This window comes from Ursus arctos, unplaced genomic scaffold (genome assembly GCF_023065955.2).
Source record: "Ursus arctos isolate Adak ecotype North America unplaced genomic scaffold, UrsArc2.0 scaffold_9, whole genome shotgun sequence".
NCBI classification, from domain to species: Eukaryota; Metazoa; Chordata; class Mammalia; order Carnivora; family Ursidae; genus Ursus; species Ursus arctos.
In genome coordinates, this window is record NW_026623111.1 from 16,361,932 (window position 1) to 16,378,121 (window position 16,190).

Genomic DNA, 16,190 nt, shown 5'->3' on the forward strand with positions numbered 1-16,190 from the left:
AAAGGTTAGGAGGCAGTGGGACTCCTGCCTTTGAAAAAAATAATGATGGCAAATGCAGCAAAAAATAAAAAAGACAGTTATTGTGTGGGATGGGATTTTTTGTCTGTCTCCTGTTTCTAAATGTTATATCAAAAATACATTATTGAGGGGTGCCTGGGTGGCTCAGTCAATTAAGCGTCCAACTCTTGGGTCATAATCTCAGGGTCCTGAGAATGAACCCTGCATCAGCCTCCAAGCTCAGCAGGGAGTCTGCTTGAAAATTCTCTCCCTTTCCCTCACCCCTATTTGAGAGCACTCTGTCTCTCAAATAAAATAAATCTGTAAAGAAATACATTACTTAAAATATGTTATTTTAGGGGTGCCTGGGTGGTTCAGTCAGTTGAGAGTCCAACTCTTGATTTCAGCTCAGGTCATGATCTCAGGGTCCTGAGATGGAGCCCCGTATTGGGCTCTGCGCTCAGCAAGGAGTTGGCCTGGGATTCTCTCTCTCCTCTCCCTCTGCCCCAACCACTGCTCCCATGCACTCTCTCCCTCTCTCAAATTAATAAATAAATCTTAAAAAAAAATTGAAGTGGAAAATAGGGTGGGGGGAAATATTAGAAATATAAACTGGATATCAGATATACTACCAACACTCTATTCTCACAAGTCAGCATATACTTTCCTAAGAAAAATTTATCAATACTTGATATCATTTTCTTTTTGGAAAATCTCTAAATCTGAGGAGGTTAAAATCAATCTATGTGTATCAACTTGCTGATGAACAAATTTACCACTTTGCCTTTGCCTTTAAGGTTTTTTGTTTTGTTTTGTTTTGTCTTTTTCCCCAGTTGCTGATGGGCAATCAGCAATGTTAAGCCTGCTGACTAATTGAAACATTTTCCAAATTATATGGATCTCTGGAGAAGATACATTCTATTTAACCTTGGCGTTTGTTTTAATTTACAGGAATCTGCTATATCATATTATCCTAGATTTTTAAATCATCTTTCATTTATTTCGTAATTTGTATCTCACATTTGTTAGATTTCTCATTGGAAGCTAATGAACTAAAGAAAAAAAAAAGGTATCCTCTTCTACACATGCCTGAAACAACAACATTGTTTATAACTGTGTAGTATCTTCTTCCAAAGGAGTTGAAAATCCCTTTTTAGATGACCAATCATAAATGCTGAAAGTGTCTGTAAATCAGGGAGGTGGTAAGATAGCTAAATATCAAAATGGAAAGCACGGAAGTAGTGGCATGTTACGAATGTGGGTTCCTTCACTTAAACTAACTGCTAGAATGTTCTTTGAGAAAACTCCTCAGCAGTTGTAGCAGCTACTGGTGGCCCCTTCCCAGAGCTCCTTCACAGGCTGGCACACCCATTCTCTAGAGCATAGCGTTGGTCTTAACAGTGCATAGCCGTGCTCCCTTCCTAAGAATTTCCCTTGGTTAAAAATACCCTACTGGCAAAGCCTACAGCCAGTGGCTGAATGATGTGGGGTACCTCTTGTCACAAAGTAGGACAACTCTGTGGCACCATTCACAAGCCAGAATTTTCCACAGCACCAGGCTGAGGCTGAACTTCAGCTGAGCTGTCCCCTTTGCCCAGTCCTGACCTACTCGGCTTCCCTCCCTCCCGCATGGCTTCACCTCAGCATACTCACAATAAATGACTGCACCAGAATCCCCAGCTCAGGCTTTGATTTGGCAAAACTTAACTCGAAACATAAGGTTTCCATGCCAAAGTAATTAATATAATACTTAGAATTGCTCAAAGCCCAGTTTATAGGCATTTCACACTGTCATCTCACTAAATCCACGTAACAGTTCTGCAAGGTGACCAACCATCCCTGTTTGTCTGACACTGAAGAGTTTCCTGGTGGGTCGGATGTCCCCTAGTAAAACCAGGAATATCACCAAGCAAACCAATACACACTGATCTTCCTCTCCTGTCTTCCCCTTTTCTGATGAACCGGACCTAGCAAACAATAACTTGTACAAAGTCTCAAAGCAAGGGCGCCTGGCTGGCTCAGTCAGTTAAGCAACTGCCTTCAGCCCAGGTCATGATCCCTGGGTCCTGGGATCGAGCCCTGCATGGGCTCCTTGCTCAGAGAGAAGCCTGCTTCTCCCTCTCCCTCTGCCTGCTGCCCCCCTCCCCCGCTTGTGTGTGCTCTCTCTTACTCTGTCAAATAAATAAATAAAATCTTTAAAAAAAAAAAAGTCTCAAATCAGCAAAAAAAGAGATCCTGGATCCAAACTCAAGTGTATCTGACTCCAAAGTCATGCTTAGTTATGCTTGTCTTATTATATCAGGTGGCTGCCGAATGCTTACATTACTCTTTCCTGCCCTGTTTGCTTTTCTAAGTCTTCCTCTTTTATTAAAGTATTACTAATTTGAAAACAAATCACTTATTTGATCGACTAATTTTTAAAGAATAAAAAAAAAAGGTAAACAGAGGATGACATCAAAAAGTGGCCCAGGACCAGTAGCTTGTCTAGCCCACTAACTGGCTTAATAGTCCTACTTCATTTTAGATCATTTTCATCTGTTCTATCCAAGCACAAATTTAATAACCAATGAGAAGATATCATAATCAATTATGACTTTCTGGAGACCAGAAAATCATGTTGATTTTAAATTGACTAAAATTGAGTTGGGGTTTAGTACGGTTGGATAATAAGGAGAAAGCAGAAAAACATTCTGAAATGTGCCTCATTTATTACAGGCGTGGATGAGCTAGGTACTGCATTATTCCTCAGGGAATCCTATAAAACCCATTTACCACTCAGCTGAAGCTGGGAAGACAAAAATGATGCAAAAGGAATGAAAGTTGGAACAAATTCTACAAAGCATTAGGAAATTACAAGGAAAAAAAAAAAACTCATAATAAAGCAAATGCCCTTGAGTAGCCATGGAGCTTTGGAAAGTCCTGGAAGCAGATCGAGCAGACATAGCATGGATGACTCCTGTAGCAAACTTCATGGCAGCTGAAAAGCCTAGAGCCCCTCAAACGATGGTGACAGAGGTATAGAATAGCAGTTGAGTATGATCTTTGAGTCTAGGCTGCTGAGTTTATGAATTACGACTTTACTACACGCTAAATACGTGACTCCGGGTAAGTTATTTACCATCTCTGCACTGAGTTTCCTCTCCGTAAAATGGGAATAGGACCCATTGCATAGAATCTGTGACAATTTAATGCCTACGTACACATAAAGCACTATGCATAGACCTGTGTTTACGATAATCAAGAATGTTAGCTCTAACGATTTCTGTGAAGACAAACAGATCGCTGTGTCTTGTAGTGCAAACACATACAGAGAGTTCCATGTTGTCTTTAGAAACACCAGTGTGCATTAGAAAGTCCTCTTAGTAACATCTTGTCCTTTAAATAATTACTAACATTAATATAGCATTGACCATGAAAGGGCTTATGCTAAGGGCTTTTTACGTCAATGTTATTTTCATTTAATGTCAACAACATTTTGATGTAGGTACTCTTATCTCCATTTTGCAGCTGAGGAAAGAGAGGTTAAGGGAACTTTAATAACTTGCCTGAATTTACAGCTATAGTGGTAGAGTCTACACTGAAAACCACGCTATCTGGTGTGAAGCCCACACTCCTGACAATGACATTACGGTGACTTTTTAAGGAATAATGTGGGATGGGTCTAGAGTGGTGACAACTGTAACTGGAGGCTGGTCAGAGTGCTTCCTAAAGTTTCTGGTCCATGAAAGTGACTGGTAAGTGACAGCCAGCAAGTGCATCATCCCAAAGCCTCTTCCCTGACAGAGCACAGAGCCGGAGGACCGTGGGGACGCGGAGCAACATCCCATCTGAAACCTCAGAGATGATCCTGGGCCGCCAGGAATGGTGGTGCACCTGCAGGCAGGGTTGCAAATGAGGGCAGAAGTTTGATGAAGTACCCATTGCTCAGAGTCAGCTCTTCACTTGTATGGCCCTGAAACACGATGCCATTGATTCATCCAGGATTGATCAAGTCAAAACTCTGACACATCCAACCCTAACTACGCCCGTCCGCTGACTCTATTCCATTTCATTCCATTCCACATTCCATCCATTTCAACCTTTCCCTCCCATTCCATTCTATTCTTTTATATTCCAGTCCATTCCACACCCCTCCACTCCATTCCAATCCCTTCCATTCAGGCTTATTGACCACTTACCCCACGCAAATCTCTAAGAAGCAACTGCTGCTACAAAAATGAATACAATTAGAATTTGCTCTCAAGGAGCTCTCAGGCTGACCAAGCTTCATTTCACAGATAGGTTTACAAGGCCAAAAACTAATTTAGTAATTCATAACATATTTCAATTTGCGAAATGGAGTATAGGAGAAAATAAAGACTCCTGGTTCTAAAACCAGACTTGGTCACAGGGTTCCTCTTATTACTAGGTAAAATCTACTCAAAAGACTTCATTCTTGAGGACTTCATTCATGAGGAAAAAAAGATGTTTTCAGAGTACATTTCCAGGGAACCATGAAAACTAGAAGGGGGTAATTTGCTAGGCTAGTGAGACTCCAAACTAAGACCCCAGGTCTGTAATCTCAAGTAGGAGTTCTCTTTTCTCCTGAAGGTATGACAGCAACACTGCTAGATTTTATTATGGATCAGGTTTTTCAGTAATTTTTGCCAATTCCTCCTTTCTGTAAATTACCATGACCTCAGTTATTTAGGACAAATGGAGTGCAAACATCATCATATCATTTGTAAGCATTTTCTACTTTTCTGTAACATCCTCTTTGATGTTAATAGAGATTTGAGAAACCCCAAGAGTTTTCTTTTTTTTTTTTTTAAAGATTTTATTTATTTATTCGACAGAGATAGAGACAGCCAGCGAGAGAGGGAACACAAGCAGGGGGAGTGGGAGAGGAAGAAGCAGGCTCATAGCAGAGGAGCCTGATGTGGGGCTCGATCCCATAACGCCAGGATCACGCCCTGAGCCGAAGGCAGACGCTTAACCGCTGTGCCACCCAGGCGCCCCCCACCCCAAGAGTTTTCCTAACCCTAGATTTACAAACCATCCTTCCATATGAATTGATTGAAGAAACAAAATGAGCTGAATGATTGATGCTGTTCCTTACTTTGGGGGATGTGTTCCAATCTTCGGGTCTCTCACTGCTCTGACTACATAGTATCTTCGCTTCAATTCTAGAGGTTTTCAACAATAAGTCTGTGTATTATCTAAATTAGCAATCTCAGGGGTGCTTTTTAAATGTCTATTCATGAATCCTACCCCATTCCTAAGAACCCGAATCTTTGGAGCCGGTACCCCAGAGTCTCCAAATCATCTCTCTCAGTGACTCGTGCTCTCCAGCGTTTGCAATCCACTGCAGTAGTGATGAAACCCAGGGATGGTGCCAGGAGCTTTTTTTACCTGCCTGACAGAGACTTCTTGGCGCTCTCAGCTAAATCAGCTCTCACAGATCAGGCACTGTGAGAGCAAAGAAGGCTCAGGTGTGGGAGAGTCATTGACTGGTAAATGCTTCATTAATTCTGAAAAGTCAAGAAGAAAACAACTGGCCATGGGGCGCCTGGGTGGCGCAGTCATTAAGCATCTGCCTTCGGCTCAGGGCGTGATCCCAGCGTTCTGGGATCAAGCCCCGCATCAGGCTCCTTCACTGGTAGCCTGCTTCTTCCTCTCCTGCTCCCCCTGCTTGTGTTCCCTCTCTCGCTGGCTGTCTCTCTCTGTGTCAAATAAATAAAAATCTTAAAAAAAAAAAAAAGAAGAAAAGAAAACAACTGGCCAACAGAACATAAATGCTAATACCCATGGGCCTGGTTGGTGTCCTGCTGAGGCTGGGTATTTGAGATTTCGCAAGCTAGGCAATATTAGGCAATATTATGCATGTTATATATTATCACACATGTTCTATAGATTGTGATACCAGAAAAGGAAACTGTCATTCACTACTGCATATCTGCATTTGCTCATTCTGTTTTCTTAGTATTGTTTTGTTTGTTTTCCTTTGTATCTTAAATTGGATTGCAACAAATGACAAGTAACCAAGAGATAGAAAGAAAATGGAACACCCTCTCTGCATCTACTATGATTACATTTGTTATTACATCATTTAATTGGTACAGTGTTCTGAGAAAAGGATATTGTTAATCCCTATATTTAAAAAAAATCAAAGCAAAAAGAGGTTAAGTAATTTATTCAAGGTCAATACATCTCAGCACTGGATCTTGAGTCCTGTTACAACCAAAGTAAAATAAATACCTGAATGAGTGAATGAATGAATGAATGGATGAATCCGTGTGTTTTCCCTGGTACATGAGGTTGCTTCCATTTCTTCCCCTCAACTACTTATCATCTAAAGAAAACAACTATAAAATTACACTGAGGCCACATCGTAATGACAGAAAATTTTGACAAGGTCACACAACAGTCTCATTTCCTTGTGGTCACAGGGTCTGTCCACTCAGTGAAGAATCACGGTCTGCCCTGAGCACCACTCCTTGAGGATGAAATGGGCACAGATGATTCAAATAATCCTTTATTTTGCCCCAACTTTACTGCCAATCGAGATTCTGGCTAGTGTAAAAACTACTTAACATTTTCTTGTCACTTTTAAACTTGTATATATACATATATTTTTAATCTCAAGCAGGCTCCATGCCCACCACAGAGTCTGATGCGGGGCTCGATCTCACGACCCTGATGAGATCATGACCTGAGCTGAAATCAAGAGTCAGGTGCTTAACCTACTGAGCCACCGAGGTGCCCCGCAAACTTGTATTTTGTACATCAAAGTTCATTGGACAGAATCCTGCTGAAGGTTGCTTCTAACAGGTTATCAAACAGCAGCTACGGATAATGGTGCCACATCACATTGCTGCACATCATTAAGCATTGTTTATGCATTAAAGTCCATGGTACTAAAAGAGAAGTAGGGTATTTTAAACTTTATATCCTAAAGTACAGAAGCTTATCAACCCGTGTGTGTTTGGCACAGCTCTTGGCATACTGCCAAAACAGTCAAACAAATGAGAATCACCATCTGTACTGGGTTGGAGAGTGTCCCCTAAAAATTCATGTCCACTCAGACAGAACCTATGAGTATGACCTTATTTGGAAATAGGGTCTTCGCAGTTTGGATCCGGTTAAGATGAGATCAGACTGGATGAGAGTGGGCCCCAACTCCAATATGATTGGAGTCCTTATAGGAAGAGGGAAGTTTGGACACTGAAACAGAGACACAGAAAAGATGGCCAAGAGAAGACAAAGACAGAGTCTGGGGTGATGCATTTACAGGCCAAAGAATGCCAAGATTTGCCAGCAACCACCAGAAGCTAGAAGAGACAAGGAATCTTCCACAGAGCCTTCAGAGATAATATGGCCCTACCAACATGCTGATTTTGGACTTTCAGCTTCCAGAACTGTTAAGACAATAAATTTCAAGCCACCCCGATGATAGTACTTTGTTATATCCCCCTAGGAAACTGAGACATTTTCTATAAATACCACCTATGATATGCAAGGTTCCATGTTCAATGCTGAGAATATAGAGCAGTAGAAATACAAGCCTGGCATCTGAGGTCCACATCAGCACCTGCAGGTGTAGGAGAGGAAGACACAAATTGTGCTTCTCCCTTTTAGTTCTAGCGTGTTACTTCTAAAGAGCCACAAGCCATTGTTCCTTTTATTCCTCTTCCTCATTATTCCTTGGCTCACAAACTACAGCTTACCCAGTGGAGTTCCTAGGATTTCCTTCTATTTACAACATTTCATGCCTTACAACTGCGTTTTTCCTGCAACAGAATAAAATGGCACGAGGTAGAAACACATGCGCCACATGGAGCACCATATTACCTGCTGGTTTTATCAAGCCTTGTGTCCCAGGACCTGAGTTATGGGCAGTCTCACTCAAGCTTCTGTAATGCAGGTGTGTGCCCAGCATGAATGTGGCAGAACTAAGGATCCAAAATTATTATTAAAAAAAGGGGGTAGGGGGGATCCTGGGTGGCTCAGTCAGTTAAGCATCTGACCCTTGATCTTAGCTCAGGTCTTGATCTCAGGGTCTTGAGTTCAAGTCCCACACTGGGCTGTACATGGGGCATGGAGCCTACATAAAAAACGAATAAACCAATTAAAAAAAAACACACATACTAAGTACATCTGAAAACAAATAGCTCTCAAATCATCCAACACATAAAAACAGCATTTGGACCGTCACACATACCACGGGCCTTCCATGTTTTCCAGTTTGACCTGTTTCATCACATCAACTGAAGAGTCATTTCCTCTCAAACTCTGGGACCACTTTTTATAGGATTAAGCAGCTTCTAAAATTAAAAGAACCACCAGAAAGTGCCCCATTTAGAGGAAGGACGGACGACTGGGAAAAGAGAGAAAAAATTGATAAAGAGTGAATTTCAAGGATTCTTCAGATTCTAAACATCGGTTTCCTTGGTGTTGTCCATTAACGAAACATTTTAATTGTACATAATGTCCAATGACTGTGTTTATATCCATATCAGACCTTATAGAAAATGAGAAGAGAACTGAAACATTAATATTCAGATTGAGCTAACATTTGTGAGTGTCTATGCCATTTCAGACACTGCTCCAGAAACATTCCTATATGCTTTATAAGAATCTTGTTGGTGATTTTTGCTCAGATACACAGGATGAAATCAAGGTGCACAAAGTATTAATAATTTGTATAGAGCCATACACTATTACAATAAATAGAGATGTTGGGCCTTCAGATTTGAAATTCCAAATGTTCTTTGCACTAAACCATGTGGCCTTCCCCAAATACATTTTCACACAACGCCTAGGGCACATGTTATCACGAGAGGAGTCTTTTTTTTACTCTTACAGAACAGGCACATGGCCAAATAAATAAGAAAAGAAGTCTTACAGTTTATAGTATAAAATCACACTGCCGCATGACAACCTTAAATAACAAAAATAGACAACTTCACACATACACAGCAATTAAGCTGCAGTTTTCCAACAATGAGACACAGCTAAAGTTGTGAGTATTGATACTTTGACATCAAGGCTCACATCAGGTGAATATGTGCTAGGAAGTGGCTGCTCTCTCATTAGGGATAATCAGAAGTCAAAGAGTATGGAAAGAAGCTATAGCACCTATCAGAGGCTTCCTCTAGAAATCAAGGACCTTCTGATGTAAATGTGATGCAAACAAAAAGTTCAACATCAAAAGAGTAGCTTGGAACACAGGAGTCAGTGAGCTTGGAGACCCTGGAGCTAGTGTGTTCCAGAACAGGATACCTGAGAGGTGTCTGGACAGGAACAGGATGACAGTCACAGACCTGCCAAACCCAAAGAGTGCTCCAAGAAAATCTTTGGGTGTCTAAGTCTTCAGAAGTTCGTTTTGCACACCTGACTCCCCACGAAGTTATTGTGGTCAAATAAATTTTAGGAACTGCATTCTCTATCACTGTAGGAAATTTATGATGTGCTTTGGCATGTTAAAGACTCTTGAAAAGCCATGCATTAAAGGCAGATGTTAAACTCACGGTTTCCAAAAGTAATTCAGGCAAAGATTCTGTCTCCCGATGCCACACCCCCACCACCCATTTAACACTGATTAACATCTCTGGTGAAAAGACACACTTGGGTACAGGGTTATATTTGGATAACACTGATCTAAGGTAAAACCATCTAATAATGAAGAATACTGAATAGCTCTGCTCATAGGGGTAAGCTTAGCTAAGAGTGATAATTCACCTCAAAACTGTGAAGAAAATATTTTTACATTCTTGAATCAACAAACTTCCAAGTACAAAATTATTTACATGTGGGTCCAAAATGCACTTTGTCAAGGAAACAGAAAAGGATTTTAAGTCATCCTACCTCTAATCTGTGTTAAATTGTCCACTTCATAAATAATATTGTTAAAATGTCCATACTACCTAAAGCAACCTACAGATTCAATGCAATCCCTAACGCAATATCAACAGCATTTTTCATAAAACTAGAACAAATGATACTAAACTTTGTATGGAATGACAAAAGACCCCAGATAGCCAAAGCAATCTTCAGAAAGAAAGCAAAGCTGCAGGTATCACAATCCCAGATTTCAAGATATACTACAAAGCTATAGTATTCAAAACAATATGGCACCCACAAAAAAAACAGACACATAGATCAACAGAACAGAGAGCCCAGAAATAAACTGACATTTATATGATCAATTAATCTATGACAAAGGAGTCAAGAATATAATGGGGAAAAGACAGTCTCTTCAATAAATAATGCAGGGAAAACTGGACAGTTATATATAAAGAATGAAACTGCAGCACCTTTTAACAAATTACATAAAAACAAACTCAAAATGGATTAAAGACCTAAATGTGAGACCGGAACCCATAAAAATCCTAGAAGAAATCACAGGCAATAATTTCTCTAACATGAGCAATAGTAACATTTTTCTAGATGTCTCTTCAGGCAAGGGAAACAAAAGCAAAAGTAAACTATTGGGGCTACATCAAAATAAAAAGCTTTTGCATGGTGAAAGAAGTCATCAACAAAACAAAAAGGCAATCTACTGAATGGTAGAATATATCTGTAAGTGATATATCTGATAAGGGGTTAATATCCAAAACATATAAAGAACGTATACAACTCAAATCCAAAAAAGCCCCCAAACTGATTTTAAAAAATGGGCAGAGGAACTGAATAGACATTTTTCCAAAGAAGACAGATGGCCAACAGACACATAGGAATAAAGGGCACCACATAAGGAACATAGTCAATGATACTGTAATGGTGTTGTATGGGAACAGATGGTGGATACCCTTGTGGTGAGCACAACATAATGTATAAACTTGTGCAATCACTACGCTGTATACCTGAAACTAACGTAGCATAATGTGTCAACTATACTCAAATGAAAAAAAAAAAAAAACATTAAGACAGCTTGATGAGGAAGGTAATATTATCCCCCCATTTTACAGAAAAGGGAAGTGAGATTCCTAGACACTAAGAGAACCAATCAAGTTCATGCAGATCCTGAAAGAGGTGAGTTGTGAAGGTCTAACGCAAAGCCACTGTTCTGTACACAGCATGTACTTCCTACATCTGAAATAAAACACTAAAATGGTATAAAAAATTGTTCACTTCATGAACACAAAGGATGATGTTTCTTTCTTAACTCCCGAGTCCCAGAACTTCGGCAATTCCTGACACATGGGAGGCTCTTGATAAATATTCATTGAGTGGTTGGATGAATAAGTGAATACATAAATGCAATTAAGTTATACAGTTCATTCTCATTATTCAAAGATTCTATATTTGCAAATAAACCTCCTTGCTAAAATTTACATGTATTATCCACATCAATATTTCGGGTATTGTTGTGGTTATTTATGGACTTGCGCACGCAATAAGCACCAAAAATTTTGAGTCATCCAATGAGCACATTCCTAGCCAGTGTGGAGGGGACATTTTACCTTTTTATCTCAGCTCTCATAATGTAAACAAGAGCCCTTTTTATGGTATATTCAGACCAGGTTTTTCACATTTCAAAAGGTTTTGTTGGTGACCCTCCTGCTTAAAATGGCCCCAGTGTAAGAAAGCAATGTGCCTAATGGAGAAAACAGGTTTGTTAGATAAACTTGATTCAAACATGAGGTATAGTGCTGTTGTCTGTGATGAATAGTATTTATTTTTAAAATGTTCCTTAGAGAAACACACATAGAACAAGACTATATATTGATCAGTTGATAAAAAGTTTGTGACCAGAGGCTCATAGGAACCTAACCCTTTCTATCCTCTGAGAGCAACAGCTCAGTGTTGGCTAATTCAGTGTTTGCCATGACTTTACAGAACATAACTACTGCAAATAATAACTAACACTACTTTATCCTACTCTTAGACATTTGCAAATCCTAATAGCTTCCTAAAGGTTCAAATTAAGGCCTGTAAAAAGAAAAACTCGTCTAACCGTGTTTAATCCATTATTTACCAAACAAAACTATGGATCTGACTTTTAAAGAATACATATTATCACCTCACAAGACACAAACATTCAGTGGACAATGTTTCAAAGGCTCTGCTGTAGGTCTTGAGGGGTTTTTGCAATCCTTCTGTTGAGGCCACTATTAGAGTATTTTAGAACATCACTCATGACCACCAAGAAAGATATTAAAGGATTCTGGTCTAATATTCAAATATTTCAAAGACACTTAAGTATCATACCATCCTGACTTGTGCCGCAATCTGATAGCTTTTCCACCCTGTGATTAGTTGTGCTTTGCTTTATTCTGATTTATTGGGGTTTCTCCACTGCTGAACTTTTTACCTCTTTCCTTCCTACTCTTCCCTTTCCCTGAGAAAACATCTACTCTACTCCCAAATATAAGCCTCTATCCGTAACCTGTCTACAAAGAGGGTGGTGGTGATAGGAGGAAAGAGTTCACTGTTAGAAAAAAACAAAAAAATCAAGAAGCAATATTTAACAAATACTACACCTACCTGAAGAGTTAAATTTACAGTGGAGCCAATGAAACGTAGGCTTCAGGCCCCTCCCTCACATGGTTCACCCCATCCATGGGTTCTAGTAACATGTTCATGCAGTCATATAATTTTCTGATATGTAGAAGGCAAGATGGTTTAATTGGAATTAGCTAACACTGTTGACCCCTTCCACTCCAACTTTTGTATGGCACACTTTCTCCTACATCTCTCAGACCTGGGGGCAACCATGATCATTTTTAGAATCCAGCTAAGGGGAACCTTAGGTTTATTTGTGTGGTTTATGATCACTCTTTATGTGTAGTTAAGTTACAGATGACTCTCCTAGGGTAAAAATGGCTTCCTCAAAGCTGACTACCACCCAATGTGTGAACTCATTTGATGTCTTGATATAAAGGTGACCCAAAGGTGATATGAACATCTCTGGCAGTCCCCAGTGCTGGAAGAATATGGATACTAGATGGACTGTCATTACAAAGCTGTTTCAGACTTAATTTACAAGTTGGGTTCAGAGATATTTTAGGTATCAAAAATATATTTCTAAATACTTGCAAGAAAAACTTAAAAAACAAGCTTGTAAAATATTCAAAAGCATGAGAAATTCCAAAATGCCACTCTAATTGCAATTTGAAAACATGTTGTAGCACATTTCAATGAAACAGCAAGAAGTTATATGTGTTGATTAGTATGTATATGAAATTATTTTTGTTGTCATTTATAGAATGACATATTAAAGAAATGGAAGAAAATTAGATAAAAATAATACAATATGAGGGATGCCTGGGTGGTTGAGCATCAGATTCTTGGTTTCAGCTTAGGTCATGATCTCATGGATTGTGGGATTGAACTCTACATCAGGCTCCCCACTCAGCAGGGAGTCGGCCTGAAGATTTTCTCCCTGCTCCTCCTCCCACACTCTCTCTCTTTCAAATAAATTAAAACAAAATAATATAATAGGATGAACGTTAACTAAACTTATTATGGTCATCATTTCCCAATATACACATTAATTAAATCAATATGTTGTACACCTAAAACTAATACAATGTTATTTGCCAATTATATCTCGATAAAAATAAATTAAGGGCAAATTATACACAGTAAAAAAGTGATAAAAACGAAAAGTGAAACTATCAATTTAGAAATTATGTTGACATGAAGAAAATACCAAAAAATTAGACTACACAAAAGGAGTGGTCATTAGTAGAAGAGATATATTTTGACTAAAAGTAATGTGTGGGCTCTTGGATTGATAAGTCAAGTAATGAAGAGGAATGAATTATGCATCAAATGAATACACTGGAAAAAATAATTAAATTTCACATTAAAATGACAGAAATTACTGATATTGATAAAGGTAACTCTTAATACATGACTAACCTGAGAATACCAGTGAAAAACTTGTTAATAAATACTGTCACTTCAATGATGATTTAATATTAATGCACAACAAAGTTTGAAATATCATGAAATCTTACAACTTACAGAAGAAAATCAATAGCTATTATCTCATATTTGACAATGATCTGAAAATTTATATACTATTATACATGAGTTGCTAAGTAAAAGTGAAATTTCCTGATTATGATAAAAAATAAATTTCTATCAACTCTGCTATAAACCTGAGTTGTCTTTGTATTCTCTCTATAAAAATATTACAAAATTATCAAATAGTATACAAGCAAACATTAAGAAAAATATCACACAGATGAAGAAGGCAGGTATTTAAAATGTTCCTGTTTTAGTTTTTTTTATATTTATGTCATTAGTCAGCTTTCTAAAATTTATAACTTTGAAATCTGTAATTTTTCATCCTAAATAAATTTCACTACTTTGTACTTAGTTTTATATTTTACCCATATCATCTTTTTCTTAAAGGGAATCCTAAAACTGTATAAAAGCTCCATATCCCACAAACTCTACATCTGCTTCTGTACAAGGGTAAGATTACTTGACTTAAGTAAACTCCAAGGTCAGTCTAAAAATAGCGATCTAGCAAAGTCTATGTATGATTTGTCAGAGCTAATGTGTCAGCTTTAACATACGAAGAGGGTGTCACTGACATAGTGATAAATAGATACACACACATACACACATATAAAAGTTTTAAGATATTGTATTCATTTTATAACTCTGAATAATAAACTACCAAAATCGTAGTGGCTGAAAACATTATCCATGTACTATTTCACAATTCTGTAGTCAGAAGTCTGGGCAGGCTAGACTCCATTGTCTACTGAGGATCCCACAAAGCTGAAACCCAAGTATCAGCTGCCTGGACTCTTATCTAGAAATTCTAGGGACTAATCCACATCCAAGTTCATTCAGGTTACTGGTAGGACCCAGTACCTTGTCGTTACAGGTCCTAGGTCCTCATTTCTTTGTTGGCTGTATCTCTTCTCGGGCTGCTGTCTTCTATAGGCTGTCTGTCCCCCAGTCCTTTCTTCATGAGGCTCTCCATCTTCAAACTGTCAACAGTATATTGAGTTCTTTTCATGCTTTGAATCTCTCTGGTATGTTTTTTACGCCATCAGTTAGGGAAAGCGCTATACTTTCAAAGAATCATGTGATTAGATTAGATCCACGCAGAAAATCTCCCTATTTTAAGGTCAGCTGTAACATGTAATATAATCACAGGAATTATATCTCATCATATTCAAAGATTCTACTCATATCAAAAAGGAGGTGATTCATTTTACAAAGGTGATGGGCCATGGGGGCCGTTCTCAGAATTGCATCTACCACAGACCTCCTACTGGCATTACATGATTTTATATTGCATGTACAGCCTATGTCAAGGAGAAGCAAAGTTGACTGTTTTTTCTGGGAACTTGAACTCTGGTATATATACAGCTAAAGAAATAAATTAGAGAGAAAAGAGACAAAGAGATGATTCGATAGCGTGGGAGAGAAACAGACTTGTCATGACCCTCACTATTGTGTATATTATTTTCCTCTCTGATTTGCTAACTAATGCTCTCTAGGATAAGACATGAAACATTCTAAAATGCTTGTTTTTCTTAAAAGTCATTTGCATCTCCTAATTGGTATGTCATTTCATAATTACACTCTGGTACCAAATCTGAAGTTTTCAGCCATTCTTATGTCTTCTTTTCCCATTAAGTTGTTTATGCTGCGGAATGTCTGAGTCTATAATTAAATTATTGTCTCCAACAAATTAACCACATCCATGCATACATTAACATATCATTATAAATGTGGAAAAACATTGATGCGTGCTATAGAATGTCAAGCTAAATGACGCAGCACAGATCTGGGCTTGCTTTTCTGATAACCAGCCTTGATTTTGAGGGTGGGAAGAGACAGAGAAAATAACCCCAGGAAAGAGAGAATGTAGTGTTACTTGAAATAAGAAGAAGGTGATGATTGGAAATAGTTTTGAGCAAATACTTACTCAAATCCCCCTTTCTTTCTCACTATGGGAAAAATATTTTCCTCCGCGCATTGTCATTGGATCTGGCTGTGTGTCTTGAATTGGCCAACAGAATGTGAGTGAATATGATCTGAAAAGCCTTAAATGTATTTGTGAAGTCTGACTTGGCTCTTGTGCTCTAGCTTACCCACGGTGATAAAACCAAGCTCCCTCCAACTACACACGAGGACACACACGTATGGAAAACTGACAAACCTGAGCCTTCCAGCTGAACCTGGTTTAGATCAGCTGAACCAGAGTCAAGTGCAGACACCTGAATTGGAGGATAAAT